Below are 6,178 nucleotides of genomic sequence, written 5' to 3'. Positions count from 1 at the left end.
CCTACATTTGATTCCACACATCCCAGAAAAACACAATGGCAAATAACTTCTATATTCTTGATCAAGAAAAATCCAAACTTTCTCTAGTACGAGAGTGTAGAGAGATTTAAAAAGGAAGTGTACCTGCATAGTTTCTATAAGTTTCCTTCCCTCAAGCTATTGACAGCCAGGCCAAAAGCTATCTCTAAAGCTAAATATACTATAAAGTCATCAAGTGCAAAATCTATATGTTCAAATCCTTGTTGAATGTAGAATGTCTAGTATGGAGGATGTCTGTGTCTCAAGAGTCCCAATAAGGACTAAACCAGTGGTTCTCAACCTTTGTAATGTCACGACCCCCAACCGATCGTAAGTCGAGGACTACCCAACCGGTCGTAAGTCGAGGACTACTCAACTGGTGCAGCACCGTTTGCAGAATGGGACTTTTGGTGGGCTCAGCAGGGCAGAGGCAGCCTGGACAATTCCTATTGGCTTTTGAAAGCCAATAGAATTAGACTCTATTCAAGAGAATCTATTCTATTGGCTTTCAAAAGCCAATAGAATAAAAGGGAGTAGCACAGCTAAGGAAAAGGGGAAAAAATGGCGGACTGCGTTGTTTGGCGACCCCCATGAAATGGTCATTCGACCCCAAATGGGGTCCCGACCCACAAGTTGAGAACCACTGGACTAAACTGATTGTAGTCTTTACTCAATGTAACATCGTTTACCAAGGAAACTGGACATGTTTATGAAGCTGCTAGAAATCTAGCTTGACTCAAAGGAGATGCCATCTAATTGCAATGTTACGCATTATAACCTGGTTTATAAACCAGACAAAAACCACTTTTTCCTAACCACAGTGGCTGGGTCCACAAAGCTAGTTTCAGCCAAAGAGTATGCTTGTGTGTATGTGTATGCATGTACATTTGGCATAATGGATGAACCTAGCCAGTGATACTATCTGACTTGTTTTTTAATCTGTTAATATTAGTTTTGAATGCATGATTTCTAACTAAGCTTCTATCCAAAATCTTGCGTTGTCAAACACACTGAAATATCAAGTGAAGAAATTTAGAATGTTTTCTGCTTTGTAAAAAGATGATCTTTTCCCATTTGCTTATTAAACCATCCAGAATGACAGTCGTGACAGCAGAAAACCTTGACTGTGATTGTTGCTTGCTACAACTTCCTTGCTGACTCCCAGGCTCCTAGGTATGCACTATTTGCTCACTTAATAATGAATACAGTTGCCGTATCAGGGATTCACACATCCAGGCAGCTTTGTTTACCTAGGCTGGGATTTATTTCTGAATACTTACATTAAGGAAGTGCCCAGCACACAGGCCAAATTAGCATACCTCATTTCTGCTGCTTCTAGCAGATGCTTTTTCCCTGAACCAGCTGCAAAGAGAGCAGAGTGATAGTAGCAGAAAGACTTATCTGCATATTTTTCAACCTAAGGGCCATTCAGATCTCATATTCACCCTCTCTCTCTTATAGCATAGCATTTATTAAATTTTGACTGACAACTTTAATCCTACTGTCTCAGATACAATAAAAACATAAAGGCTACAGGGCTAGCCATGAGAAGTTCTACTACCTCCTTTCTTGCTTACAAAGACCAGCCAGAGGGCAACTGAATAACCTGGAGGGGAGGGACTGAATAGGCCCCCACCCATTCTGGAAGGTTTCAGTGCTCTCTTCCTTGTTCATCTACCCTTCTCCACCTAAGGCATCTATCCCACTCCGCCAATTGGAGGAGAGGAACTGTGGGATGTTGGCCTTTCATACTACTACTTAAAGCATGCCAAAGTCCATTGCTTTCAAATAGCTTATGTCTTCTGAATTATGATTGGAACATATAGTGCAAGCTACATCGTTAACATCTTTTTAGTGGAAGGGAGAGAAGGAGGGAGAATTGGAGAAAACCAGGAAGCAGTATTGTTTCATAACAATAATAACAACAACAACAACAACAACAATAATAATATCCACAGATGAGCCAAAATTTCTTAGGTCCAACCAAAATGAAAGCTACTCTGTCTGGGTTGTAAAAATCTGGAGAACCACTAGGAGGTGCCATAGAGCTTTCTCTGTCTCTTTGTTGTCACCTGGTGATCCTAACTAAAAGTATAAAAAATAGTGTGCAAACTGTTAAGATCTTCTGAATGCTTCATCAGGCCAAGTAGTTCAGTATGGTGGAGTGTTTGGCTAAGGTCAAATCATTTGCACACAGTTTTGGAGATGAAGTCTCCCTCAGACTGAACTTTGCTCCAGGTGACTTTGTGGAGACATCTTTGCAGGTTCTAGGTAGAACAAATTCCACAAAATAAACCTCCCCACACACACTTCTTACCATGACCTTCCTTATTTTGTTAGGCAATTCCAACCCATCTGGAATTAGCAAAATGGATATGGAGTTTAGAAATTGGCATCATTGACAATGGAACAAGAGCAGGCTTTGGCCATTCTTAGACTAAGGGAGCCTAGATGCAGAATTGCAAACAGAAACAGAAACATTGGTTCAGTTTTATAACCAGCTTACAGTTAGGCTATAGTAAGGCTTTTATTCTTTTTTATATCTGCCCTCAGCTATCCTGGAGGGCAAGTTTTAGAATCCCCCCCCCCGTCAGTCTGGGAATATCGAATCATTGTGTTACTGTACTCTGTTGTAGCTTCTATAGAGATATGGGTAGCAAGCTCTTAACATCCTTCATTAAGTTATTCCCCAATGACTGGATTAATTTCATGTAAATCTCCTTCTTGCAAACAAAGGCACGAAGATAACACAAGCCAGTTGCTAAGTTTGCCTTTGCAGCCAACAGAATTCGTGCTTTATTAATTGCAAATTAATTTTGGATTGATGTAGAGCACAGCATTTATTGTATCATATCAAATTGCTTTTAACAGAATATCCTTGGTGAGTCTGACCAACAGTAAAATAGTCAATTGTCAGAACAACCTCAAACCTAGATTCTTGAAGGAGAATTGAAAAAGCAAAGAAAGGTTGCTCTAGAAGAAAGAGAAAGGGGGGAAAATGAGAGGTTATAAAAGCAATAAAAAAGTCTGCATCTACAAAACATAAGAAATCATTAACAAAGATAAATAATTAGAAGTCAGAACAAGAGGAGTGAAGTGAATAATTTAGTGCTGCAGAAGGTAAAATGTCTGTTAAATGCAAGGTTAAAAGCTAAAAGCTGACTGAAAGGAATGAAATTCAAAAATGGTAGAAAAGAACAAATGTAAATGGATGATGCTTAATGTTGACACAAATAAAAAATTGCAGCATTTAGCAAATGAACGTCCTGACTATTTTGTGAGTGTGTGTGTGTGTGTGTGTATAATTATATATATATATATTGCAACAAAGACTTGTTGTAGCCAAAGTTTGCCGTCACCCCTTATAAGAATACAACTTACGACAGAGCTCATTTATACCTTTGGCATGTTATTGTTGCAGGGTTTCTTTTGCTTAATTGCATCTGTAATCCATTTAGAAATAGAATGCATAATTATGACATTTCACATTCTAATCAAATAATAGTTTCAAATAGCCAAGTTGCCTGGATTTTATCAATGACAGAGAATGTTATTCAATAAAAAACAAATGTGGAGTTAAGTTAGTGTCTAATGAGAGGAGCTTAAATATTGTATCTGACTAATAAAGAGTTGAGCTTGATTTAGCATTTCAGCCAGCATGCTGGCTAAGAATTCTGAGAGCTGTAGTCCCAACCCAACATTAGGAAAAGACTTGTTTTTTAAAAAAATCATATTTAATTAAATAAAAACCAAGTAGTTGTCCTGATAAAAATGGAAGAACATGAATCTAACAATATATATCATATATCTACCTCAGGGTTGAACTCTAGACTTCTTGGATTTGGGAGTTTGCTTGCAGACATTTCATTGTCTGATATGGTAAACTCATCAGTACACGCTTCCAAGAATCCATAAGAAGAACATGAATGTTTAACATATGAAATTTATGAATGGATGATGTTCTTCAAAACTTGGCCCATAGGTGAAAATAAACTATCTACTTGTAAATGCCAAGCAGAATAAGCTCGACCTCCATGTGGTGACTTCCACTCACTCACAACTCCATTTTTAAAGAGAAACATAGAATTTTCATAAAATTGGGGCTACAGTTAAATATTATTAAGTTAGCCAAGCTGTTGCCTTCTATGATGAGTCCAATCCTACTCCATGCTTATAATAATATAAGCCAAACTTTTTTTCATTACCCACATTATTGTTATTTAAAGTGGCCAATATGATATAGAATTAGTGAAATTACACAATTAATCATTTAGGTACTATAAATATCACTTCTCTTATGTCCCTATATATTAGATACAGTGGTATCTAATAAATAGGCAGATCATAACATTTCTTGCTGATTATGAAATTGATTTATGGACGGCATGAACCTAAGCCTCTATTCTTAGAAAATGGAGATAAATATCCTATGTTTCTGATCATGTTCTTCTTGGTAGAAGAATTGATGTGTGAGGGTTTAGCAGTCTAGAGCAGAGGTCCCCAACCTTGTGGGCACCAGGAACTGGTTCCGTGGAGAGAGGTTTTTCCATGGACCGGAGAGGGCGTGGATGGGGCTTTCCTTGTTTGTGCGGCCCGATTGCTGGCATGCTGCGGCCCAGTACTGATCCATGGATCGGGGGTTGGGGACCCCTGGCCTAGAGGCTGAGGTACAAATCTGGAAGTCCCCAGTTAATAATTCATATCTACTGTGTTCTCCACTAAATGGCATCCAGACTCTCATTTTCATTTTCAACTTATCTTCTCCTGAAATAAAGAAAGCATAGTTCCCAATTTATTTACAGGGTTTTTGTAAAGATTATAAGAAATTATAGATGTGTTGTATTTGGAAGCGGTACAACAGTGCTAGATGCCATTTTTAAAAAGCATTGCTATTTTGTTTGTTGGTTCCAAGCTTGAAGAAGACCTTCTGGAATTTTTCTCTGACCTCTAGTTAATTAATTCTGAAATCGTTCTTTCAGCAGTTGGTGATTACTTGACTACAGTAGTAGATAGATCTGGCCCCATTAGAGTCAGGAGAATAACAAGAGGCAGAGATTGAATTTGGATGAGGGAATAAGCAATTTATTGCTAAAGAGAGAGGTCTGCTCCTCCACAGCAAAACCTGAGCTGCCTGGCCCCAGGGCTACCAGCTCTGATACAGACAGGGAGAAGCCATCTATGCTTCTTGACAGCTTTTCTGTTGGAGCTTGTATGACAAATTAGGCTTTCAAGGCTCAGAGGTATTAGCTGGTGCAGCTATATAAGCAGGTTACAGTACATTTTCTAATATGAATCACAGAAAAAAATTATTGCTTTATTATAACAAGCTTAAGAATGTGGTTTGATCACCGCTATGACCTATTTGCACTGGCACGACTAGCAACAGACGTTTTAAAGTAGCCTGTAAATAAAATTTATATTAATAAACTAACAACCATGACAAAGAAGCTGTTACTTAACAATGAATGAGGCTGGCTTGAGAAATGAACAATAGAGCAATTAGTGTCTTTAGCTTGCCGAGGCAAAATTATGAATGGCTAAAGTGAATCATACATTAGCTTCTTGGAATAAAGTACCATCAAGATAAATGAGCTCTATTTATGGGCCGGCAGTTTTTAACCATTTGAAGTTTTCATCAAACCAACTGCTCCATTTTTGGATGTGAAATCAGTTCACTCTAGAGCAGTGTTTCTCAACCTTGACAATTTTAAGGCATGCTGGCTGTGGAGTTCTGGGAGTTGAAGTCCACATGCCTTAAAATTGTCAAGGTTGAGAAACACTGCTCTAGAGATTGTCTCCTCTTACTCATCAAAGAACAGCAGAGCTACTAGTTATATTTCTTGCCACAAAACATATTTTCTTTCACGCAGACAAAGTATAAAGACACTCAAGAGTCTTCCCCATTGCTGAGCAGAGCTTTCCATCTAGTCTTGAACTGGTAGAAAATGATACCGGCTTGAAATTTGCTGTACCCATTTCCTTCTCTTTATCAAGTCTGCTTACTACCATTTGGGCCCTTCTGACTCAGATAAGGGAATCTATGAGCCGTTGCTGTGTCCCAAGGTCTCGTGATCACCTTTTGCAACCTTCTAACAAGCAAAGTCAATTAAGGGAAGTCAGATTCCCTTAATTACAGGGTAATAACTTACCAACTGCAGTG

This window comes from Crotalus tigris, unplaced genomic scaffold (genome assembly GCF_016545835.1).
Source record: "Crotalus tigris isolate CLP2741 ecotype Arizona unplaced genomic scaffold, ASM1654583v1 scf7180000017899.1852299, whole genome shotgun sequence".
In the NCBI taxonomy this organism is placed as follows: Eukaryota; Metazoa; Chordata; class Lepidosauria; order Squamata; family Viperidae; genus Crotalus; species Crotalus tigris.
The sequence above is the reverse complement of the archived record's forward strand: the minus strand, read 5'-3'. Positions refer to the sequence as shown.